This window comes from Choloepus didactylus, chromosome X, assembly GCF_015220235.1.
Source record: "Choloepus didactylus isolate mChoDid1 chromosome X, mChoDid1.pri, whole genome shotgun sequence".
Lineage (NCBI taxonomy): Eukaryota > Metazoa > Chordata > Mammalia > Pilosa > Megalonychidae > Choloepus > Choloepus didactylus.
The window spans coordinates 164,461,871-164,489,427 of NC_051334.1; the positions used below are offsets into that span (position 1 = coordinate 164,461,871).

The 27,557-nt window shown below is 38.0% G+C and overlaps 1 protein-coding gene across 1 annotated transcript in view; it reads right to left on the reverse strand.

Moving 5' to 3' along the window:
• The window catches only part of HS6ST2 (heparan sulfate 6-O-sulfotransferase 2), a 447,470-nt gene that overhangs the window by 160,396 nt on the left and 259,517 nt on the right, over window positions 1-27,557 (reverse strand). The gene's annotated exons all lie outside the window — the stretch shown is intronic.

Genomic DNA, 27,557 nt, shown 5'->3' on the forward strand with positions numbered 1-27,557 from the left:
TGGGGAAATATTGGACCTTGATGGCATCATGTCAGCTTCTCCTGGCCCTTTCCAGGAGGGTGGCTTAAAACAGCACTTCCTCCTGGGACCCTGTTGCTAACATAGGCCAGGAAGCAAAAGCCACTCTTCCTTTTTCTTCCATGCTTTTCTGGTTTTTTCTAAGGGTTAAGGGGCAGAGAACATTGCATCATGGCTAAGAAGATGGATTCTGAAGCCAGACTGCTTGGGTTTGAGACTCTACTCTGTCACTTACTATTTGGAATCCTGAACATGTTTCTTAAACTCTCTGGGCTTCATTTTCCCCCATTATAAAACGGGGATGTCCTCATATGAATTCATATGTGTTGGTTTTGAATTTCTTAAATTTTTTTAACTTTAGTTTGTTTTTAAAAACAGTTTTATTCACACACCACACAATCCATCCAAACTGTAAAATTAATGGCTCTCGGTATAATCACAGAGTTGTGCATTCATCACTACAATCAATTTACGAACATTTGCATTGCTCCAAAAAAAGAGTCCCATAGCCCTTACACCCCTCCTATTTTTGACACTTAGCACTGGTATAGTACCTTTGTTACAATTGATGCAAGAATATTACTAGTTAACTATAAATATTTTAACCATATTCCATAGTTTTACATTACTTGTATTTTTCCCCATATACTACCCTTATTAACACCCTGTAATAGTGATGTACATTTGTTCTAGTTCACATAAGGACATTCTTATATTTGTACAATTAACCACAGTCATCTTCCACAAAAGGGCTCACTGTGTTATACAGTCCCGTGTTTCATCCTCTAGCTTTCCTTCTAGTGACATACTCCTCTCAATCAAATTCACACACAATTCAAAGCTGTTAATTATACTCACATTAATGTGCTACCATCAACTCCATCCAATTCCAAAGATTTACAATCTACTTTATTAAAAATTCTACACAAATTAATCAACAGCTCACCATTCTTTACCCTCATTCTAGCTCCTGGAAACCTATATTCTAAATATTAATGCTATGAATCTGCTCATTATAATTCGTTCATATTAGTGAGATCATACAATATTTGTCCTTTTAGGTCTGGCTTATTTCACTCAACATAATGTCCTCCAGGCTTATCCATGTTGTTGCATGCATCAGGACTTCATTTCTTCTTATGGCTGATTAATATTCCATGTAGGTACATACCACATTTTGTTTATCCATTCACCAGTTAATGGACACTTGGGTTTTTTCCATCTTTTGGCAATTGTGAATAATGCTGCTACAAACATCAGTGTGCAAATGTATGTTCATGTCCCTGCTTTCAGTTCTTTTGTGTATAAATGTAGTAGCGAGATTGTCAGATCACATGGGAGTTTATACTTTGCTTGCTGAGGAACCACCAGACTCTCTTCCAGAGTGGTTGCACCATTCTACATTCCCACCAACAGTGAGTAAGTGTGCCTCTCTCTACATCCTCTCCAGCACTTGTAATTTTCTGTTTCTTGGATAGTGGCCATTCTGGTAGGTGTGAGATGATATCTCATTGTGATTTGATTTGCATTTCCCTAATAGCTAGTGATGTTGAGCATCTATTCATGTGCTTTTTAGCCAATTGTATTTCCTCTTTGGAAAAATAGCTATTCAAGTTTTTGCCCATTTTTTAATTATGTTGTTTGTCTCATTATTGTTGAGTTGTGGGATTTCTTTATATATTCTGGATATTAAACCTTTATCGGACATGTGGTTTCCAAACATTTTCTCCCATCGAGTAGGCTGCCTTTTCACCTTTTTGAGAAGGTCCTTAGAAGCACAAAAGTATTCAGTTTTGAGGAGATCCCTTTTATCTGTTTTTTCTTTCATTGCTTGTTGTTTGGGTGTAATGTCTAAGAAACCATGGACTACCTCAGGATCTTGAAGATTCTTCCCTACATTTTCTCCTAGGAATTTTATGGTCCTGGTTCTTACATTTAGGTTTTTGATCCATTTTGAGTTAACTTTTGTATATAGTATGAGATAGGGGACCTCTTTCATTCTTTTGGATATGGATATCCAGTCCTCCCAGTATCACTTGTTGAAGAGACTGTTCTGCCCCAGCTGAGTGGACTTGGCAGCCTTGTCAAAGATCAATTGACCATAAAGCATGGGTCTATTACTGAACTCCCAATTCAGTTCCATTGATCAATATTTCTATATTTATGCCAGTAAAATGTGGTTTTGACCACCGTAGCTTTGTAATATGCTTTAAAGTCAGGAAGACTGAGTCCTCCAACTTTGTTCTTCTTTTTCAAGATGGTTTTGGCTATTCAAGGCCACTTACCCTTCCAAATATATTTGATAATTGGCTTTCCATTTCTGCAAAGTAAGCTGTTGGAATTTTGATTAGGAGTGCCTTGAATCAGTAAATCAATTTGGGTAGATTTGACATCTTAACATATTTAGTCTTCCAATCCATGAACACAGAATGTCTTTCCATTTATTTAGGTCTTCTTCAATTACTTTAAGCAATATTTTATATTTTTCTGAATACAAGTCTTTTACATCCTTGACTAAATTTATTCTTAGATATTTGATTCTTTTGGTTGCTATTGTAAATGAAATTTTTAAAAATTTTCTCCTCAGATTGCTCGTTACTACTGTATAGAAACACTACCCATTTTTGCATGCTGATCTTGTATCCTGCCACTTTGCTGAACTCGTTTAATAGCTCTAGTAGATAGGTTGTAGAATTTTCAGGATTTTCTAAATATAGGATAATGATATCTTCAAATAGTGAAAGTATTACTTCTTCCTTCCAATTTGAATGTCTTTTATTTCTTTTTCTTGCCTAAACTGCTCCAGATAGAACTTCTAGCACAATGTTGAATAACAGTGGTGACAGTGGGCATCCTTGTCTTGTTCCTGATCTTAGAGGGAAAGTTTTCAAGCTTTCACCGTTGAGAAAGATGTTAGCTGTGGATTTTTCACATATGCTCTTTATCATGTTGAGTACATTTCCTTCTATTCCTATTGGTTGAAGTATTTTTATCAAGAAAGGATGCTGGATTTTGTCAAATTACTTTTCTGTGACAATTGGTATGATCATGTGGTTGATCCCCTTTGATATGTTAATGTGGTGTATTACATTAACCGATGTTCTTGTGTTGAACTACCCTTCCATACCTGAAATAAAAGTCACTTGATCATGGTATATAATTCTTTCAATGTGCTGTTGGATTCAATTTGCAAGTATTTTGTTGAGGATTTTTCCATCTATATTCACTAGAGACATTGATCTGTAATTTCTTTTCCTGTAGTATCTTTATCTGGCTTTGGTATTAGGGTGATCTTGGCTTCATAGAATTAGGTAGTGTTCTCTCCTCTTCAGTTTTTTTGCAAGAGTATGAGAAAGAATGGTATTAATTCATTTTGGAATGACTGGTAGAATTCACCTGTGAAGCCACCTGGTCCTGGGATTTTCTTCTTTGGGAGGTTTTGATTACTGATTGTAATTGATCTGTTGAAGTCTTCTATTTCTTCTAGAGTCAATTGTGGGTTATTAGTGTGTTTCTAGGAAATTGCTGATTTTTTCTAAGTTGTCTAATTAGTTGGCATTTAGTTGTTCATAGTATCCTCTAATGATCTTTTTTATTTCTGTGGGGTCAGTAGTAATGTCTACCCTCTCATTTCTGATTTTATTTATTTGTATCTTCTCTCTCATTTTTTTTGTCAGTCTAGTTAAGGGGTTGTCAATTTTATTGATCTTCTCAAAGAACCAACTTTGGTTTTGCTGATTCTCTCTACTGTTCTTTTGTTCTCAATTTAATTTATTTCTGCTCCAATCTTTGTTATTTCTTTCCTTCTGCTTGCTTTGAGATTTAGTTTGCTGTCTTTTTCTAGTTCCTCCAGGTGTGCAGGTAGGGCTTTCATTTTAAGCTCTTTCTTCCTTCTTAATTTAGGCATTTAGGGCTATAAATTTCCCTCTCAGCACTGCCTTTGCTTCATCACATAAATTTTGATATTTTGAATTATTTTCATTCGTTAGAGATATTTACTAATTTCTCTTGCTATTTGTTCTTTGACTCACTGATTGTTTAAGTGTGTTGTTTAACCTCCATATATTTGTGACTTTTCCAGTTTAAGACCTAGTATTGATTTCCACTCTCATTCCATTATGATCAGAGAACATGCTTTGTATAAATTCAATGTTTTTAAATTTATTGAGACCCATTTTGTATCCCAACATGTGGTCTCTCTTGGAGAATGATCCATGAATCCATGAGCACTTGAGAAGAATGTATATCCTGCTGTTTTGGGATGCAATGTTTTGTATATATCTGCTGGATCAAGTTCATTTATCCTGTTATTCAAGTTTTCTGTTTCCTTATTGATCCTCTGTCTAGATGTTCTAGATGATGAACATTTCATCTATGATAAGAGTGGTATATTGAAGTTTCCAACTATTATGGTAGTTATTATTGCATGCTTTCCAATTCTTCTTTATGCTCACCCAGTGTTTTCTTAATATCCTTTGTCTCTTTTTTTTTATTTTCCTTCATCTCCTTGAATTGATTTATGAGATTTGTTTGAACATCTTTGATTATTGTGCCAAATTCTGTATCTCCTCCAAGTTTTTAACTTGCCTTTTGACTGGGCCATATCTTCCTGATTCTTAGTATGGCTTCTAATTTTTTGCTGACTTCTGGGCATCTGATTATCTTGATGATATTCTGAAGGTCAGTTTCTCTCCCTTGTGCAGGATTTTGTTGTTGATTGGGTTTGTGTTGGGGGTCTTCTTTGACCCTTGGTTCGTCAATATTTCCCAGCCAAATCAGGGCCAGAGACCCATGCTGGTGCACAGATTAGTTTCAAAGGGCCAGTTTTTCACTATAATTTCTCAGTCTCTTAGTCCTACTCTTATGTGGATCCTGTGCAATACTCCCCTGGTCTCCAGAGCCACAGAACAGTTGTTTTGGACAGTTTCTGCCTATCCATTAGCTGTTTGGGGGAGGAGTGAGCCCTTCATTCATTCCTCAATCCATTACAATCTAGCTTTGGTCCTGCCAGGCTTTCTCTTATAGTTGTTTTGAGGATTAAATACAAATTATGTAAAGTGTGTGGCATATAGTAAGATCTTAATAAATGCAAGCTGCTCTGATTAGTTGGTCCATACGCATTAGCTATTGGCTTGGATAACCAATCAGATCAGAATAATGGAAAGAACCCTGGACTAGGAGTCATGGGTTCAAGTCTTGGCTGTGTAAAGAGTGAATTATGGGGCCAGGTGTCAGAGATTAAAGAACATGTCTGATTCCTCATTTGTTATACAGTAAAAGAATAAGATCTATTTATTTACTATGATTGAAGTTTCAAGGCGCAAATGTACTAATGCATGTGAGAGTACTTTGCAAAATGTAAGTATTCCATGCAAATGTAAGTGATATTCTCACTGTGCATTCCCAGAGAGAGGGAAACATGTTATATTTAGCTCATCAACATTTGTGTTTTAATCCTTCTGGGACTTCTCTGCCATCACACTGTGGGGTGGAGAAGGAGCACGAAGTTCAGATCCTAGAAGTCTCTGCAGGGGGCTGTGCTCTAATCTCGAATATCTCTATCTATCTATCTCTAGCAGGGGGCTGTGCTCTGATCTCTAGAGATAGATAGATAGATAGATAGATAGATAGATAGATAGATAGATCTGATCTCTAGAGATAGATAGATAGCTATCTCTAGCAGGGGGCTGTGCTCTGATCTCGAATATCTCTAGCTATCTATCTGCACAGGTGCTTTTAGCTGGGCCTGTCACTTTCAAAGGTTATTCCTACCAAATCATTAATTTTAGGCATCACCTTGCAGCTGTGGCACGTCTAATCTTGCTAACTTTGACCATGTTAGGGCCACAGTAGTGTGATTGAGGGCTTGGAGCTACCTGTCACAGATAATGGCTCAGTCCACAAGATTTGAGAGCTGCCTGTGCCGCTCCCTGACCAGTTGGCAGATGAAGTGGTGTGAAGAATTGTCATCCATCACCAAAGAGAAAGCAATCTCTCCTGATGGAGATAAAACAATCAATACATTTGGATTTCAATCAGAGAGAATATGTTTTCTCGGAACAGGTCTTAATCAGTATGTGCCCTGCCAGATAGCATGTCAATGTGGAATGTGAGCTGTGCAGGAACAAATGTCACTTGGAATACCAAAATAGATTTAATAGGAGAAACACACTTCAGAATATACCCTTGCCTCCTATCTTCTTACAGATTCTGTGAGAATTCTTATAGCATGGTTGTCTGACTTTCTGGACTGCCAGCATTTCAACATTAGGAAGGAATGGATTTTTTTTAAAGGGTGTGCTACAATTCTATTTCTGGAAGAATCTCTCATATTTAGGGATAAAGGGGACCTAAAAATCTTTCACCCCAGTCTGTGCCTTGTATAGGAGGAACTGAGGGCCCCCAAGAGGGAAAGTGACTTCTTCAAAGGTACACAGCTAAACAGTGGCAGATATAATGCAGGAAATAAGCAATTACATGCATTTGAACAACCACTGATGTTTTTGCAAAAAGCACTAAAAGAACAATAGTGTGTGCTCCCTACTTCTTATTCTAAAGGACTGCTAAAATCCCTTCAGCATTGGCAGTCCATGAGTTTATGATGTGATGTTTCCACTGCCTTTTTCAGGGATCAAGGCCCTGTTTTATGAAGTGCTGGATCTGGAGATACACATTGTCTATAAATCCTCAAGCAACCAGTGGAAACGTTGAAAATTCAACCAGCCTACTCTTTCATATGTCATGAAGGGATTGTCACTCTTTATTTGTTTGTTGAGTACCCATGCAGAGACCCTCCCAGGGCAAATTGAGTCTCCCCCACCCAGCAAGTTCACATTCATGGGGGGGAGGAGTTTACTTCCCCTTAGAACCAAAGGTACAATTTCAAGAAACATCCCCCACCTGATTATGATTTTTATAAGTGACACTAATTGTTGGGGTGGTTTTGGTAGTGTTCCTCCCAGTCTCACTTTTTGTGAGCATTTCCTCCCAGTCTTACTGCAGAGGAAACAAGCCAGAGAGAACCCAACATCTGCCCATTTTATTCTGTCACCTTCCACTTGTTCAGGCCTGGAAGAGTAGAGAGGTTCCGGTCTGGTATTTTTCAGATGAGGCTTCTCACTTCAAGAACTTCAGGCCAATATGGCAAATGTGTTTTTGAGTACCACTGAGTAATAAGCACTGCAAAGGAGCTGTGGCTGTGTGAAGTGGGAACAGGGATACAAGGATGGCTGTGACAGCTCCCCTGTCCTTAAGGGGTTTGCAAGCCAGTGAGAAAGACATGCAAACTTCTTACTAGAGTCTGTTGCAGAACAAAATGCCTTCTATGAGAGGCACGAGTGGGAGCTATAAAAGGAACAATTATTTCAGTTGGGAAGAAGATCAGAAACACCTCAAGGTCAAGAGAAAGTTATCACTAAGCTTTAAAGGATGATTCAATTTATTTGGAGATACATGTCTGTTAAGGCAGGGAGAATCTTCCTTTTATGCTGATTACCATTTAATAACCAGAAAAGCATATCCTAGATTTTGAAAATAATTCTAGCTAACATTTCTTGAGTGCTAACTCTTGAGTTCAGCACTATATTTACTACATCACATTTATTATCTCATGCAATCATCCTAGTAACCTCAAGTTGACTAGTAGTTATCACTGCTTCTTTTCTAAAGTCGAGGGAACCAAGGCTTAAGGACTTCTAGCTAGTTGGTAGCAGAGCCTGGATTTGAAGCCAAGTATTCCGACTCAAAAGTCAAGTACATTTCTAAAAGCATAGTCTGTTTACCAACAACCTTAGAATCACTTAGGAGTTTGTTAAAAGCCCAGATCCTGAGCTCCAGCCAAAATCCAGGAATCTGGGTGTGAGACCTAAGAGTCTGTATTTTAAACAAGATCCCCAGGTAAAACTAATGGAACTCAAGTTTGGAAACCACTGCATTATACCATCCATGTGCATTGAGAAATAAAGACTGCAAGTATTCAAAACACAAAAACAATAGCCAGGATTATTTTATCATTAATTTATGAAGTCATTTAGATTATGACCTAATATGAGTAATAACCTATCTAAGAAAGGCAGCCCTAAAAGACTGGTCATCTGGGATTTGGGAAGAAAGTGACACCATAGAAAGGAAAGAGTAAGATTAGGATGTAAAGGCAATGGCTAAGATATTGCAAACTACCACAGTATGCCAAGCCCCAACCAACAGTATTCCTGAAAACTCTAGGGAGTGCAATGGACTCTACGTCTCTATAAATGTTTTTCTTATTATTTTTTTCAGAAATTTAAGGCCTCCAGATTGATCCTGTGCCAGACAAGCCCTGAAAGCCAGAGGTACCAGTCTCTCCAAGAACATAAACCAGTTTCATGCCTCTATTCCATAAGATCAACCCAGATATCCCTGAAGATTGAGAAAAAGATAAAATGAGAGGGAGGAGGTGTAACTGAGAAATTTGGATTTAACAAATGACTGCCAATACTGATCATATAACTATACAGGTATTTCTTTTTAATGTCTAGTGTTACAGAATAGTCAGAAGGAAATACCTGAAGTTGTTGAAATGTAATCGAGTAGCCTTGAATCTTGATAACGATTGTATATAGCAAAAAAAAAAACGTCAACTGCCCATGTTTGTATGGATCTACTTCTGGATGTTTTGTTCTGTTCCACTGATCTATATATCTATCTCTGGCAATACTACATTGTCTTATTTAACCTATCTCTATTAAAAGTCTTAAAATTGGGTAGAGTGCAATACTAGTGATCAATAAGAGGGTGGGGTAAGGTGTATGGGATGTTTGGGGTCCTCTTTTTTCTTTTTATTTCTTTTTCTGGAGTAATGCATATGTTCTAAAAATGATCATGATGATGAATACACAAATATGTAATGATGTGAAACACTGATTGTATATTTTGGATGGATTGTATGGTGTGTGGGAAAAAAAAGGCAAGGGCTATGGAGGACGGTGTCAGTAAGTAGAATCCTGGGGCCTCAAAAGCCATATCCCGGTCCTGACACTAAGTAGGCCATTTGACCCAGAGTGAAACACTCACCTCCTCTAGGGCTCACTCCCTTCTTGGAAAAGGAGTAGAGTATGTAGCATATGAAGCCCAAGAAACCAGAACACTGTGTCCATTAAATAAGAGGGAATGAGCAGATGATCACTGTAGCAATGACACCATAGAATGAGAGGCAAATCACCTGGGGATCTTTTCAAGCTATGGTTCTGATTCAGTAGGTCTGGGGTGGGGTCTGAGACTTGGCATTTCTCACAAGGTCTCAGGTAATGCCCATGTGGTTTGTCAAAGGACCACACTTTGAATAGCAAATGTCTAGTCCATTCTCCTTATATCATGAATACATAGAACTTAATGGCTATATGAAACTCTGCTTTATCCATATTGGCTAGAAAATGAGCAGTTCTACGCCAGTGAATACTCTGTGCTGACCTGGTTGCCATGTACTTATCACCAATTCTCATAATGATCTAAACACAGTGAAATGCACTTAATTCTAAAATGATAGGCCATGTAATGAAATCCCACCTCCATGCCTCAGAAGATATCTTTTTTAAAGCAGTTTTAGTGAGACATATTCACATACCATACAATCCATCCAAAGTGTACAATCAATGGCTTTTAGTATAATCACAGAGTTGTGCATCAATCACCACAACCAATTTTAGAACATTATTACTCCAAAGAGAAAAATCCCATATACCTTAGAAGTCACCTCTTAATCCCTCTATCCTTCCACAGTCTTTCATAACCACTAAATTGTCTCTATAAATTTATTTATAATACATTTTATATAAATAGAATCATACAATATGTAGTACCTTGTGTCTGGTTTCTTTGACTTAGCATAATGGATTTTTTAATTATTGTAAATTTTTTAAATTAGACAAGTTGGATATTTACAGAAGTTGTGTAAAAAATACAACATTCCCATATATTCCCCTATTGTTGACACTTGACATTAGTGTGGTATGTTTGTTACAATTGATGAAAGAATATTAAAATGTTACTGTTAACTACAGTCCATAGCTAACATTAGGTGTATTTGTCCATATAACACCCTATGATTAATACCTTGTAATATTGTCGTACATTTGTTTTAATTTATGAAAGAACATTCTTATATTTGTACTAGAAACCACAGTTCATTGTCTACAACAAGGTTCACTGTGTTATATGGTCCCATGTTTTGTCTTCTTACTTTCCTTCTAGTAATATACATGACCCAAAACTCCCCCATTCAACCACATTCACAAACATAATTTAGCGCCATTAATTACACTCACAATAATGAGTTATTACCAATATCCATGTCCATACATTTACAATCAACCTAAGTAGAAATTCTGCACATGTTAAGCATCAGCTCATTATTCTCTACTCCCATTCTATCCCCTGGAAACCTATATTCTGGATTCTAACTCTGTGAGTTTGCGTATTATAATTAATTCATATCAGTGAGATCATACAGTAGTTTGTCTTTTTGTGCCTGGCTTGTTTCACTCAACATAATGTTCTCAAGGTTCATCCATATTTTGCATGCATCAGAACTTCAATTCTTCTTACAGCTGAATAGTATTCCATGGTAAGTATATACCATATTTTGTTTAACCATTCATCAGTTGAACACTTGAGTTGCTTGAATATTTTGGCAATTGTGAATAATGCCGCTATGAACATCGGTGTGCAAATGTGTTTTCGAGTCTCTGCCTTCAGTTCTTCTGGGTATATACCTAGTAGCGGAATTGCCGGATCAAATGACAGTTCTATACTTCACTTCCTGAGGAATCGTCAAACTGTCTTCCACAGTGGCTGCACATTTTACATTCCCACCAGGAGTGAATAAGTGTTCCTATTTCTTCACACCCTCTCCAAAGCTTGTAGTTTTCTGTTTGTTTAATAGTGGCCATTCTAGTGGGTGTGAAATGATATCTCATGGTTTTGATCTTTGCATTTCCCTAATAGCTAGTGATGTTGAGCATCTTTCCATGTGCTTTTTAGCCATTTGTATTTCCTCTCTGGAAAAATGGCCATTCAAGTATTTTGCCCATTTTGAAACTGGGTTGTCTTTTTATGGTTTAGTTGTAGAATTTCTTCATATATGCTGGATATTAAACCCTTATAGGATATGCGGTTTCCAAATATTTTCTCCCATTGAGTAGGCTGATGTTTTACTTTCTTCACAAAGTCCTTTGAAGCACACAAGTTTTTAATTTTGAGAAGGTTTCATTTGCCTTTTTTTTCTTTCATTGTTTGCTCTTTGGGTGTCAAGTCTAAGAAATCATTGCCTAACACAAGATATTGGGGATGTTTTCCTATGTTTTCTACTAGGAGTTTTATGGTCCTGGTTCTTATATTTAGATCTTTGATCTATTTTGAATTAATGTTTGCATAAAGAGGACAGAGGTCCTCTTTCATTCTTTAGCATATGGATATCCAGTTCTTCTAGGAAAGTTTGTTGAAGAGACAATTCTGTCCCAGCTGAGTGGACTTGGCAGCCTTGTCAAATTTAATTGGCTAGAGATGTGAGGGTTTATTTCTAAACTCTCAATTCAATAGCATTGGTCAACATATCTATCTTTATCTTTGCCAGTACCATGCTGTTTTGACCACTGTAGGTTTGTAATATGTTTTCAAGTCAAGAAGTCTGTGTCCTCCAATTTCATTCTTCTTTTCCAAGATGTTTTTGGCTATTCGTGGGCCCTTTGCCCTTCCAAATATATTTGTTAATTGTTTTTTCCATTTCTGCAAAGTAGGCGCTTGAAATTTTGAATGGGACTGTGTTGAATCTGTAAATCAATTTGGGCAGAATCAACATCTTAACGATATTTAGTCATCCAATCCATGAACCCGGAAATCCTTCCATTTATTTTGGTCTTCTTTTATTTCTTGTAGAAAAGTTTTGAGATATTCTGTGTACAAGTACTTATATCCATTGATAAATTTATTCCTAAATATATAATTTTTTAGTTGCTCCTGTAAATGGCATTTTTTTTCTTGTGTTCCTCCTCAGTATTGCACCTTACTAGCACATTTCTGACTTTTGCTTGTTGATCTTGTATCAACACTTTGCCGAATTCGGTCATTCGCTCTGGTAGCTTTGTTATTAGATTTTTCACTACTTTCTATGTATATGATCAGGGCATTTGCAAATAGTGAAAGTTTTACTTCTTCCTTTTCAGTCTGAATACCTTTTAGTTCTTTTTCTTGCCTAATTGCTCTAGCTAGAACTTTCAGAACAATGTTGAATAACAACGGTGACAGTAGGCATCCTTGTCTTATTCCAGATCTTAGAGGAAAAGCTTTCAGTATTTCACCATCAAGTACAATGTTAGATCCCAGTTTTTCATATATGACCTTTATCATGTTGAGGAAGTTTCCTCCTATTCCTATCATTTGAAGTGCTTTTATCAAGAAAGGATGATGAATTTTGTAGAATTCCTTTCCTACATCAATTATTATGATCTTGTGGTTTTTCCCTTTCAATTTGTTAATGTGGGGTATTGCATTAATTGATTTCCTTGTGTTGAACCACCCTTGCATACCTGGAATAAAACCCACTTAAACATAGTGTATAATTCTTGTAATGTATACTATTAGATTTGATTTGCAAGTATTTTGTTGAGGATTTTTGCATCTATATTTATTAGAGAGTCTGGTCTGTAATATTCTTTTCATGTAATATCTTTACCTGGCTTTGGTATTAGAATGAGTTGGCTTCATAGAATGAGTTAGGTAGTGTTCCTTCCTCTTCAATTTTTTGGAAGAGTTTGAGAAGGACTGGTATAAATACTTCTTGGAATGATTGGTAGAACTCACCTGTGAAGACATTTGGTCCTCGGATTTTATTTGTTGGGAGGTTTTTGATGACTGCTTAAATCTCCTTACTTGCAATTGTTGTGTTGGGGTCTTCTATGTCTTCTCAAGTTCATGTGGTTTATTCATGTGTTTCTAGGAATTTGTCTATTTCAACTAAGTTTTCAAATTTGTTGGCATATAGGTGTTTATATTCTCTTAAGATCCTTTTTAAATCTGTGGCATAAGTAGTAATGTCTCCCTTCTCATTCCTGATTTTATTACTTGCATCTTCTCTTTTTTTCTTTGTCAGTCTAGCTAAGGGTTTGTTGATATTATTGATCTTCTCAAAGAATGAACTTTTGGTTTTGTTAAATTCTCTATTTTTTTTTTCTCAATTTCATTTTTTTCTACTCCAATCATTGCTATTTCTTTTCTTCTGCTTGCTTTGGGATTAGTTTTGTGTTCTTTCTCTAATTCCTTCAGGTGTGCAGTTAGGTCTTTGATTTTAGCTCTTTCTTCCTTTTTAACATAGGCTTTCAGAACTATAAATTTCCCTCTCAGCATTGCCTTTACTGCATCTCCTGAGTTTTGCTGTTTTGTGTTCTCGTTTTCAATCATCTCGAGATATTTACATAATTCTCTTGCAATTTCTGCTATGAATCACTGATTCAGAGTGTGTTGTTTAACTTCCATATATTTCTGAATTTTACAATTCTCCACCTGTTACTGATTTCCAGCTTCATTCCATTATGGTCAAAGAACGTGCTTTGTATAATATTAACCAATTGATATTTTTATGCATTTTTTATTGTGAACTTTATCATATTCACATAACAGTGATAACATTCAAAGTAGGATTTAACAAGTAGTTAAGAGAGCAAATTTCAAAGAATGTTATGGGTTACAGTTCCACAACTTCAGTTATTTCCATTATCCTAAAATATAACATACAAATATAAAGGTGTTAATACAGCTCAACAAGCAGTTATATAGGTAAATTCAAAAAATGTGATGGGTTACAGTTCCACAATTTCAGTTCTTCCTTATTGTAAAATATAGTACATATACAGAAAGGTGATAACTTTCAAAGCATAATTCAATGAATAGCAATAGAACAAATTTCAAAGAATGTTATAGGCTACAGTGCTACCATTTCAGTTATTTCCTTCTAGCTATTCTAATACACTAGCGCATATATATATATATATATATATATATATATATATATATATATATAAAGTTTCAGTATTTGTAATCCTTTTTTAATCCTTTCTTGTCTGTTGCTATTCCAACCTCTCATTTAATCATTTTCTCAATCTTCAGAGATTTCTAGGCAATGACCGCCCTAACTTGTTCATATTGAAAAGTGGTTTTGACACTATGGGGAAGGGGGCTACATCTGACTGTTGTTCTTAAAGAAGCTGTTGCCTCTGGGTTTTAGGACTTGTCTGGCATAGAACACTCTGGTGGATTTAAGTTTCTGAAAAATAAACTTAGTGAGTGAATCTTTTATGGAATCTCAGGTAGGGACCTAGGTATTTGGGAACTACTTTTGGTAAGGGCATGGCATACTGTGGCCATTCAGGATGTCTAGCTGGAGCTTGCATAAGAGAAACCTCCAGGATAGCTTCTTGACTCTATTTGAGATCTCTCAGCCACTGTGACATCAGCTTGTTACCTTTCCTTTCCCCCTAATGGTCAATAAGGCATTTTCAATCCCTTGCTGCCAGGGCCAGGCTCATTCCTGGGAGTCGTGTCCCATGTCGCCAGGGAGACTCATCCCCCCGGGAGTCATGTCCCGTGAAGGGGGGAGGTTAATGAATTTATTTGCAGAGTTGGGCTTAGAGAGAGAAAGGCCACATCTGAGCCACAAAAGAGGTTCTCTGGAGGTGCCTCTTAGGCATAATTATAGGAAGGCTCAGCCTCCTATTTACAACCCTAAATTTCACAAGAGCAAGCCTCAAGATCAAGGGCTTGCCTTCTAATGTAGGGGGTTCCTAATTTCACGTAACATATATTCTGTCCCAAAATAAACAATCAGTTTCTCACATTATCTTCACTTAGTTGTATAATCATCATCACTCTCAATTTTAAACAATTATCATAACATAAAACATCCCAGAGCTCTTATCAGCTATTAATTATTCATCACTAGTATTATTGTAATGCTGCACAATATTCCCATTAACTATAGTCTATATTATGTAAAGGGTAGCTTTTCCATATACCACTCTGATATTATCTCTTTGTACCAGTGTCATACCTTATAAGTATATCATACTAACACTTATTTACGTTTGTAGTGCTACTCAGTGGGTTACATGCCTTTCAGCAACTACTTTTGAACATATTTGCCTTCAATGTGGGACTGATACTTATAATCCCATTAATGAACCATAATCACATCTGTTCATTCACATACCATTAAGTTCTCCCTCATTATCATGTCTATACATAGTAGATTATTATTCCCCCTTCACTATCTTCTGGCTATCTCCAGGTCCCCTATATTCTACCTTATATGACACTTATTTTACATTGTTCACAGAGTTCACATTAATAGTAACATACAACATCTGGATTATTTCACTCAACATTATGTCTTCAAGGTTCATCCATATTGTCATTTGTTTCAAGACCTCATTCATTCTTATTGCTGCATAGTATTCCACCATATGTACCTACCATATTTTGTTTATCCACTCATCTGTTGAAGGACATTAGGATTTTTTCCATCTCTTGGCAATTATGAAAAATGCTGCTATGAACATTGGTGTGCAAATGTCTGTTCATGTCACTGCTTTCAGATCTGGGAATATACTGAGAAGTAAAATTGCCAGATCATAGGGTAACTCTTTATCTAGTTTTCTAAGGAACCGCCAGAGTGTCTTCCAGAATGGCTGTACTATTATACAGTCCCAGCAGCAATGAATGAGAGTTCCAAATTCTCCACATTCTCTCCAGCATTTGTAGTTTCCTGTTTGTTTAATGGCAGCCATTCTAATTGATGTAAGATGATATCTCATTGTTGTCTTAATTTGCATCTCTCTAATAGCTACTGAAGCTGAACATTTTTTCATGTGTTTCTTGACCATTTGTATTTCCCCTTCAGAGAACTGTCATCTTCATATCTTTTGCCCATTTTATAATTGGGCTGTCTGTACTATTGTCATTGAGTTGTAGGATTTCTTTATAAATGCATGATATCAGTCTTTTGTTAGATACATGGTTTCCAAATTTTTTTCCCATTGAGTTGGCTGCCTCTTCATCTTTTTGACAAATTCCTTTGAGGTACAGAAACTTCTAAGTTTGAGGAGTTCCCATTTATCTATTTTTTTCTTTTGTTGCTTGTGCTTTGGGTGTAAGGTCTAGGAAGTGACCTCCTAACACAAGGTCTTGAAGATGTCTCCCTACATTATCTTCTAGGAGTTTTATGGTACTGTCTTTTATATTGAGGTCTTTGATCCACTTTGAGTTAATTTTTGTATAGGATGTGAGGTAGGAGTCCTCTTTCATTATTTGGATATGGATAACCATTCTCCAAGCCCCATTTGTTCTGTCCCAGTTCAGTGGATTTTGAGGGCCTTATCAATAATCAGTTGACCATAGATCTGGGAGTCTATTTCCAAACACTCAATTTGATTCCATTGATCAATACGTCTATCTCTGTGCCAATACCATGCTGTTTTGACCACTGTGGCTTCATAGTAGGTTCAAAGTCAGACAGTGTTAAGTCCTCCCATTTCGTTTTTCTTTTTTAGAGTGTCTTTAGCAATTCGAGGCAACTTCCCTTTCCAAATAAATTTGATAACTAGCTTTTCCAAGTCTGCAAAGTAGGCTGTTGGAATTTTGATTGGAATTGCACTGAATCTGTAGATCAATTTGGGTAGGACTGACATATTAACCAGATTTAGCCTTCCTATCCATGAACAAAGAATCTTTCCATCTCTTTAGGTCCCCTTTTATTTCTTTCAGTAAAGTTATGTAACTTTCTGTGTAGAGAGAGGTCTTTTACATACTTGATTAAGTTTATTGCTAGGGAGTTGATTTTTTTTAGTTGCTATTGTGAATGGAATTTTTTTCTTGAGTATCTCTTCAGTTAGGTCATTTCTAGTGTATAGGAACATTACTAAATTTTACACATTAATCTTGTATCCTGCCACTTTGCTGAATTTGTTTTATTAGCTCAAGTAGTTGTGTCATTGATTTCTCAGGATTTTCCAAATATATGATCATATCATCTGCAAATAATGACAGTTTTACTTCTTCCTTTCCAAATTGGATGCCTTTTATATCTTTGTCTTGCCAGAGTGCTCTGGCTAGCACTTCTAGCGCAATGTTGAATAACAGTGGTGACAGCTGGTATCCTTGTCTCGTACCTGATCTTAGAGGGAAGGCTTTCAGTCTCTCAACGTTGAGTACTATGCTGGCTGTGGGGTTTTCATATAAACCCTTTATCAAAGCGAGGAAGTTTCCTTCAATTCGTACATTTTGAAGTGATTTTATCAAAAAAGGATGCTAAATTTTGTTGAATGCTTTTACAGCATCTACTGAGATGATCATTTGATTTTTCATTTTTGATTTGTTAATGTGTTGCATTACATTGATTGATTTTCTTATGTTGAACCACCGTTGCATGCCTGGGATGTACCTCAACTTGATCGTGGTGTATGGTTTTTTTAATGAGGCTTTGGATTCGAACTGCCAGTATTTTGTTGAGAATATTTACATCTATATTCATTAGGGAGATTGGCCTGTAGTTCTCCTTTCTTGTAGCATCTTTATCTGGTTTTGGTATTAGAGTTATGTTACCTTCATAAAATGAGTTAGCATTCCATTTTCATCAATTTTTTGAAAAAGTTTGAGCAGAAATAGTGTCAGTTCTTTTGGAAAGTTTGGTAATGTTCCTCTGTAAAGCCATCTGGTTCTAGATTTTTATTTGTAGGAAGCTTTTTGATGAATGATTGTATCTCTGTGATTGGTTTGTTGAGTTCTTCTATTCCTTCTCAGCTCAGTCTAGGCTGAACATTTGTTTCCAGGAAATTATCCATTTCCTCTAAATTGTCTAGCTTGTTGGCAGACAATTGTTCATAGTATCCTCTTAGTTGTTTTTTTATTTCTTTGGATTCCATAGTAATGTCCCTCTCTCATTTATTATTTTGTTTATTTGGGTCTTCTCTCTTTTTGACTTTGTCAGTCTAGCCTAGGGTTTGTCAATCATTTTGATCCACTCAAAGAACCAAATTTTGGTTTTATTTAATCTTTCTATTGTTTTTTTGTTCTTCAGATCACTTATTTCTGCTTTAATCCTTGTTATTTCTTTTCTTCTACTTGCTTTAGGGTTAGTTGGCTGATCACTCTCCAACTTCTTCAGTTGTTCTGTTAGTTCTTTGATTTTAGCTCTTTGTTCCTTTTTAATGTATGCATTTGGAGCTATAAATTTCCCCCTCAGCACCACCTTCACTGCATCCCATAGGCTTTGATATGTTGTGTTGTGGTCTTGTTTTCATTTGTCTCTAGATATTTAGCAATCTTGCCATTTCTTCTTTGACCCACTGATTGTTTAGGAGTGTGTTGTTTAACCTCCAGATATTTGCGAATATTCTGATTCTTTGATGGTTATTGACTTCTAGTTGCATTCCATTGTGGTCAGAGAATGTGCTTTGAATAATTTCAATCTTTTTAAATTTATTGAGGCTTGTTTTATGCCCCAGCATATGATCTATCCTAGAGAATGTTCCATGAGCACTAGAGAAGAATGTATATCCTGGTAATTTGGGATGTAATGCTCTACAAACATCTGTTAAGTCTAATTCATTTATCAGATTGTTTAGGTTTTCATTTTCCTTATTGGTCTTCTGTCTGGTTGATCTATCTATGAGACAGAGTGATGTGTTGAAGACTCACACAATTATTGTGGAAACATCAATTGCTTCCTTCAGTTTTGCCAATGTTTGTCTCATGTACTTTGGAGCACCGTGATTGGGTGCATAAACATTTATGACTGCTATTTCTTCTTGTTGAATTGTCCCTTTTATTAGTATTAATGTCCTTCTTTGTCTCTGATAATTTTACATTTAAAGTCTATTTTATCTGAGATTAATATTGCTAATCCTGCTTTCTTTTGGCTGTAGCTTGCATGAAATATTTTTTCCATCCTTTCACTTTCAATTTCTTTGTGTCCCTATGTCTAAGATGAGTCGCTTATATGCAACATATTGATGGTTCATATTTTTTATTCATTCTGCCAAACTATATCTTTTATTTGGGAAATTTAATCCATTCACATTCAGTGTTATTACTGTGAAGGCAGTTCTTGAATCAGCCGTCTTATCCTTGGTTTTTATTTGTCAGATCTATTTTTTCCTTCTCTCTATTTCCTTGAATATACCCTTACTAATACTCTTTAGTTCTGTGCCCTTCTCCAGGCCAATCTCTCCTTTCTTCTTTTCTCAGCCAGTATAGCTCCCTCTAGTATTTCTTGCAGGGCATGTCTCTTGTTAACAAATTATCTCAGCATGTGTTTGTGAAAATTTTAATCTATCCCTCAACTTTGAAGGAGAGTTTTACTGGAAAAAGAATTCTTGTCTAGCAATTTTTCTCTTTCAGAATTTCAAATATGTCATACCACTGCCTTCTCTCTCCATGGTGGCTGCTGAGTAGTCAGTACTTAGTGTTATGTTGTTTCCCTTGTATGTGGTGAATCGCTTCTCTTTTGCTCCTTCAGAACTTTCTCCTTCTCTTCAGCATTTGACAATCTGATCAGAACATGTCTCCAAGTGTTCTTTTGTGCTTTTGCAGTCCATCACCCTGTACTCTAGTTTGCTAATTCTTCCTCTGCCTCTTCAAATATGCTGTTGTGTGTGTCAAGTATATTTTTAATTTGATCAACACTATCTTTTATTTCCATAAGATCTGCTATTTTTTAATTTACTCTTTCAAATTCTTCTTTATGCTCTTCTAGGGTCTTCTTGATGTCCTTTATGTCTTTAACCATCTCACTGAAGTTGTTTTGGAGATATGTGTGTACTTCTTTGATTAACTGTTCCAAGTTCTGTGTCTCTTCTGGCTTTTTAATTTGGTCATTTGGGTTGTCCATCTCTTCTGGTTTCTTCATATGCTTTATGATTTTCTACTGTTGGCCTTGTGGCATTTGCTCATCTTATTATGGTTATTTTAGGATAAGCAGGATTAGTTGAACATTTACCTGTAATTTGGCAGAGCTAGAACTAGGTGGGATGCACTTTTCCTGTCCTATCAGCAGACAGCACTCTTGAGCCACCTCTTACCCTCAAGCCAGCTCTCCCCCAATTTTGTCTATGCACTGGGTATACCAGTCCAAACTGGGTGGAAATCCAATCAGTGCACCAATTTTCTGTGTGCACTGGGGACTGCCAGCCCTGTGGGAGGGTAGTGGGTCCTGTGCAGTTCGGCAGGGCATCCATTCCAGGGCACAGTTTCCCAGCAATTCCTGGAGCTGTGAGTGGACCACTCTGGGCTGCTGAGCTGTGCATCTCACCTTCCAGCTCAAATGCACCACAGTCCCAGTAGGCCATGCACCCTTGCATCCCTGGGGTTTGGGACAGGCTCCTGGTACTTCCGTAAGGCACCCTTGCCTCTCAACTGTGCTCACCACGGGCTTCTGTGGAGGAAGAGTGGTTGTGGTCACAAGTCCGCCAAATCCTGAGTTCCCTCACAGGAGCTCTCAGCTGTGGGGTTGTGAAGGATTATCTCCACAGCCAACTGCTCAGATGGTTGCATGGGGCATGGAAAGCTGCTCCCTTCCCTGCTCATCTGCATCTTCCAACTACCAGTCCCTGGCACGGGAGCTCTCAGCAGTGGGGCTGTTAAGGATTATCACCCTAGCCAACTGCTGAGAAGGGTACATGGAGCGTGAAAGGCTGCTCCTTCCCATGCTTGTCAGCCAGTTCCAACTTCCCATCCCCAGCGCTATTCTGGGCCGAACATGCATCCTAAATGCAGTCTTTCTGCCTCTCCAGCAATGTCCTATGTGTTGTAGAAGTCCCTGCCTGGCCGGTGGCACCCTGGAACTGCTGGTCTGGAGCACTGTCTGTCCTTGATCTAGTGTTTTTCGTGAGGAAAATTTTGCTCTGCCTCTCCGAATCCACCATCTTCCTGGATGTCCGATTTATATTTATTGAGACTTGTTTTGTGACTCAACATGTGGTCAATCATAGAGAATGATCCATGAACACTTGAGGAGTATGTATATCCTCCTGTTTTGGGGTGCAATATAGTCTAAATGTCTGTTATCTCTAGTTCATTTATCAGATTTTTTTCAAGTTCTGTTTCTTTATTGATCCTCTGTTTAGATGTTCTATCTATTGATGAGAGTGGTGTATTGAAGTCTCCAACTATTACTGTAGAGACATGTATTTCTAAATTCAATTTTGACAGTGTTTGCCTCATGTGTTTTGGGGCATCATGGTTAGGTGCTGTGCTGGTTTCAATGTATTATGTCCCCCCAAATGCCATTATCTTTGATGTAATCTTGTGTGAGCAGACCTATCAGTGTTAATTAGATTGTAATTCTTTGAGTGTTTCCATGGAGATGTGCCCCACCCAACTGTGGGTGATGACTCTGATTGGATAATTTCCATGGAGGTGTTGGCCCACCCATTCAGGGTGGGTCTGAATTAAATTACTAGAGCACTATATAAGATCAGACAGAAGGAGCCAGCTGCTACAGCCAAGAGGGACACTTTGAAGAATGCACAGGAGCTGAGAGAGGAGCTGCAGATGAGAGACAGTTTGAAGATGGCCGTTGAAAGCAGACTCTGGCTCTGGAGAAGCTGAGAGAGGACAAATACCCCAAGTGCAATTAAGAGTGACATTTTTGAGGAACTGCAGCCTAGAGAGGAATGTCCTGGGAGAAAGCCATTTTGAAACCAGAACTTTGGAGCAGATGCCAGCCACGTGCCTTCCCAGCTAACAGAGGTTTTCCCGACACCATTGGCCATCCTCCAGTGAAGGTACCCGATTGCTGATGTGTTACCTTGGACACTTTCTGGCCTTAAGACTGTAACTGTGTAACCAAATAAACCTCCTTTTATAAAAGCCAATCTAACTCTGGTGTTTTGCATTCTGGCAACATTAGCAAACTAGAACAGGTGCATAAATAATTATGAAAGTTATTCTTCTTTGTGGATTGTCCCTTTAATTAAAATATAGTATCCTTCTTTGTCTCTTATAACAGTTTTGCATTTAAAGTTTATTTTGTCCAATATTAGTGTAGTCACCCAGCACTTTTTTGGTTACTGTTTGCGTGGTATATCTTTTTCCACCTTTCACTTTCAACCTATTTGTGCCTTTGGGTCTAAGATGACTCTCTTGTAGACAACATGCAGATAGATCATACTTTTTTATCCATTCTGCCAATCTGCATCTTTTGATTGTGGAACTTAATCCACTGATATTCAGTGTTATTACTGTAAAGACAGTACTTACTTCAAACATTTTATGCTTTGGTTTTTACATGTCATATCTTATTTTTGCCTCTCATTTTACCATTTAAGTTACCTTTACTGGAAATCTTCTTTTTGACACTCTCCTCCATGCCCCTCTCTCCTGTCTTTTGCTTTCAGTATGCAGAACTCCCTTTAGTATTTCTTGTAGGGCAGATCTCTTGTTGATGAACTCTCTCAGTTTTTGTTTATCTGTGAATATTTTAAACTCTCCATCATTTTTAAAGGACAGTTTTTCTGGATAAAGAATTCTTGGCTGGAAGTTTTTCTCTTTCAGTACCTTAGATCTATCATATCACTGACTTCTTTCCTCAATTGTTTCTTTTTATACTAAGAAATTTTATTTTGAAATAAATTCAAACTTATAGGAACAGTTGCAAAAACAGTACAAACCCCATACATAGAACTCCAGCATACCCCAACCCCCCTCCCCCAATACCCTGATCCACCACCTTTAACATCCTGTCACACCATCATTTCTTCCTTTCTTTCCCTCCCTCCCTCCCTCCCTCTCTCCCTCCCTCTCTCCCTCCCTATCATCCATCATCTATTGCTCTGTCTTCTGAACATATGAGAGGAAGCTGCACACACCCTTGAACATACACTATAATTCACATATACATTTCCCATGAACAAGAACATTCTTTTATGCCATCCCATTAAACGCAGCTAAGAAGTTTAAGAAATTCAACATTGATACAAAGCTTACATTCTATATTTCCTTTTTTTTTTTTTTTCCGCTTAAGTCCCATCTGTGTCCCTTTGAGTCTCCTGTCTTCCATCCTCAGATCCCATCCAGGATCATCCTTGGCATTTCATTGTCATCTTTTAGACTGTCTTTTTTTTTTTTTTTTTTCAATTGTGGAACCATATATACAGCCTAAATCTTCCCATTCCACCCCCTCCCTAGCATTCCATTAGTGGGATTAATCACATTTAGAATGTTGCAATGCTATCACCTTCCCACCATCCCTTTCCAGAAGTTTCCCTTCACCCCAAACAGAAACCCTACACTCATTTCTTAACTCCCCATTGCCCCTTCCCCCACTTCTCATAACCCATACTCTACTTGTAATCTCTATGGTCATATTCTCTGATACTTTCTTTGTGTTTACCGTGGGGCTTAAATTTAACATCTTAAATCTATAACAATCTTGTTTTTCTTTGATACCAACTTAACTTCAATATGACATATAAACTATGTTCCTATACTCCTTCATTCCCCCACTTTTATGTAGTTCTTGTCAAAAATTACATATTTTACATTGAGTCCAAAACCACTGATTTATCATTACAGTTTATGTATTTTAGGTCCTGTAGGAAGTAAATAGTGGAGTTACAAATCAAAAATACAGTAGTATTGGTATTTATATTTACCATGTGATCTTTAGTGGTACACTTTATTTCTTCATGTAGTTTCAGTCAATTGTTTAGTGTCCCTTCCTTTCAGCCTGCTCAACTCCATTTAGCATTTCTTATAGGACTGATCTACTGGTGGTGAAGTCCCTCAGCTTTTTTCTCTGTCGGTAGGGCTCCCTTTAGTATCTGAAGTAGGGCAGGACTTTTATTAGCAAAATCTCTCAGCATTTGTTTGTTTGTGAACAATTTAAGCTCTCCCTCAAATTTGAAGGAGAGTTTTGCTGGATAAAGTATTCTTGGTTGGAAATTTTTCTCTTTCAGAATTTTAAATATGTCATGCCACTGCCTTCTCGCCTCCATGGTGGCCGCTGAGTAGTTACTACTTAGTGTTATGTTGTTTCCTTTGTATGTGGTGAATTGCTTTTCTCTTGCTGCTTTCAGAACTTGCTCCTTCTCTTCAGTATTTGACAGTGTGATCATAATGTGTCTTGGAGTGGGCTTATTTGGATTTATTCTATTTGGAGTTTGCTGGACATTTATGCTTTATGTATTTATATTGTGTAGAAGGTTTGGGAAGTTTTCCCCAACAATTTCTTTGAATACTCTTTCTAGACCTTTACCCTTCTCTTCCCCTTCTGAGACACCAATGAGTCTTAAATTTCAATGTTTTATTTTATCTATCATATCCCTGAAATCCATTTCGATTTTTTCAATTTTTTTCTTCATTCTTTCTTTTGTTCTTTCATTTTCTGTTCTGTGGTCCTCTAGGACTCTGAGTTATTGTTCAGCTTCCTCTAATCTTGTATTATGAGTATCCAGAGTCTTTTTAATTTGGCCAACAGTTTCTTTTATTTCCATAAGATCTTCTATTTTTTTATTCACTCTTGCAATTTCTTCTTTATGCTCTTCTAGGATCTTCTTTATGTCCTTTATATCCTGTGCCATGCTCTTCTTCATGTCCTTTATATCCTGAGCCATGCTCTTGTTGCCTGTCTGTAGTTCTTTGATAAATTGTGCCAAGTACTGTGTGTCTTCTGATCTTTTGATTTGGGTGTTTTGGTTTGGGTTCTCCATATCATCTGGTTTTATCATATGCTTTAAGATTTTCTGTTGTTTTTGGCCTCTTGGCATTTGCTTTACTTGATCCCTAATTTGACAGTACTGCAGCTTGGTGGCGTACACTTTCTGTAACTAACCAGCAGATGGCGTCCGTGAGTCACCTATTCCCCTCAAGTCAGTTCTCCCCCACTTTGTCTTTGTGGTGTGTGGGCATCTGATTCTTGTGGGGTCCAACTGGTGTACCAAGTTTGGGTGTGTTGCTGGTGCTGTCTGTCCTGAATGTGGGGCGTGTGTCTGGGTGGTTAGGCAGACAGGGCAGCTTTAATAATCAAACATCACAGGTGTTCCCAGAGATTTAAGGCTGTTGCAGGAGCCTAAGCCTTCATTTCAGTCTTTCCACCGATTGTCTCTGCCACTGACCCACAAGTCCTTGGTATTCACGTAGGGTCCCTGGGATTTCCAAGCAGGTCCCCCTTCCCAGCTGTGCTCTTCCAGGACCTCTGCTGAGGGAGGGCTGCACCACGTCACTAGTGTGTGCCAGCCCACCAGGGAAGCCCTGAGTCTCTGGGCCGTGCAGGGGCACTCTCAGCCCGCTTCAAAGATGGCTGAATGGGATGCGTTAACTTCCCCCTTTTCGCACAGCTCCGCCCTCCCAGCTCTGGGACAATCAGCTGTGGGTGTCTTAAAGGCCACTGTCCACGGTCGATATTGCAGCTTGTGTGTAGTGCTGCAGGAAAGATTCCCCGTCACACTGGGTTTCTTGGCGCAGCTCTGGGCTGTGGGTCTGGCTCCGAATAGGAGCGTCCCCCACCCACTGGGGAGATGGCTGCAAGGAATGTGGTTTTTTTCTCCTTTTGGCTCCCTTCTGCTCCTCTGATCTCGAGACAATCAGCAGCGGGTGTGGGAAGGGGTATCCTCCACGCCAGACACCGAGGCGTTAGCCCAGCCCGCTCCCGCCGTGCTTCACTGCGCGGCTCTCCCCGTCATATCTGCAGCCACTCCTGGGCTTTTTTTTTTTTAAAGAACTAGTCCGTCTCCAAATGCCAGCCCACCGTTTACCCAAACTGCAGCATGGCCACGAGACTTTCAGCCAACTCACTCACTCGTTTCAGAATGCAGGCTCCTGGTTTCACCAAATGCACGTTCCCTGTGGATTTAGCAGACCTTGTTCGGCTGGTGCATCGCTGGCAGTGGTGTTCTGGGTCACTTTCTGGTTTTTATCTAGTATTTTTCACGGAGGTGTTTTTTTGCCCTGTCTCACCTAGCCGCCATCTTAGGTTCTCCCTCCATTGTTTTTTGATGAGAAATCAGCACCTGCTCTTATTGTATGTGATGAATTGATTTTCTCCTGCTGCTTTCAGGATTCTCTCTTTATCTTTGGCGTTTGACATTCTGATTAGTATGTGTGTCAGAGTAGGGATATTAGAATTTATTCTGTTTGGAGTACATTGTACCTCTTGGACATGTATGTATATATGTCTTTTATTATAGTTGGGAAATTTTTGGCCATTATTTCCTCAAATATTCTTTCTGCCCTTTTCCCTTCTCTTCTTCTTCTGTGACACCCACGACATATATGTTTGTGTGCTTAGTGCTGTCGTTCCCTGAGACGTTGTTCATTTTTTCCCATTCTTTTCTCTATCTGTTCTTCTGTGTGTAAGATTTATATTGTCATGTCCTCTAGTTTACTGACTCTTTCTTCCACCTGTTTAAATCTGTTGTTGTATGCCTCTAGTTTATTTTTAATCTCTTCTCTCTTGCCTTTCATTCCCATAATTTGTTGTTTCTGTATTTTCAAATTCTTGTTTATGTTGACCTGTTGTCTTCTTAATATCCTTTATTTCTTTAGCCATATTTACTTTCAACTCTTGAATCAATTTAGGAGATTTGTTTGAACATCATTGATTGTTTCAAATTCTGTGTCTCCTCTGAACTTTTTGATTTTTCCTTTGACCAGGCCATATCTCCGTTTTTTAGAATGGTCTGTAGTTTTTGCATACGTCTAGGTATTTGAGTCTCTTGATGAGTTTACTCTGAAATTCATTTTCTCTTGCCTAGGTATTTTGTTGATTGGCTTTGTGTTAAGGATCTTCTTTGGCCCTTGTTTCAACTTATTCTAGACCTTTAGAATTGCCCTTGTTTAACTGATCAGATTTTTCCAGCTCTTCTTCATCTGATTCCTGACCTGGATATATGCGGTATAATTTTTACATCAGCACTATTTCTGCAATTATTTCACCCCCAGTAAAAAGCTTCCTTTCTTCTGTTCCTTCTCCAGGAATGCTGATCTGTTCTGTTTGTTTTTGTTTTGCCTCTATGGTTTTGTTTTGTTTACATTCCTTTCGTTGCCTCTATCTGCTTTTGCCTGGAGTGCAAATTCCGGGAGGAGGGTCACCCTGGAGAGGACTTTCCCAAGTCAGAATTTTCCAGCCAAAACAGGGCCAGGGACCCAAAAAGGGGGCACAGACTAGCTCCAAATAGCCCTTGGGAGAGGGTCAGGAAAGATGCCAGAAATCTTTCTGATGACTCCCAAAAGCTGTGCTTTCCTGTCCTCCCTAGCAGATGGCTCTCTTCAACAATCTTTTCCCTGTAGCCCTAAGGAGTTACTATGTCTGTAAACCTTCATTGCCTCCGCCCTTGTCAGGGACAGAGTTGAAACAATGGCCACCAGTAGGGAGAGCTGAAACAGCAGTTCAGAGCCAGGATCCAGTGATACACATTTGCTGATCAAAAGCTGTGATCAGTGGTCGGCTATTCCCCACCCTATTCTTGGGGTAGAGGATGTCCATGTCTCTCTTCATCTGCAGCAGCCAGCCAGGGACT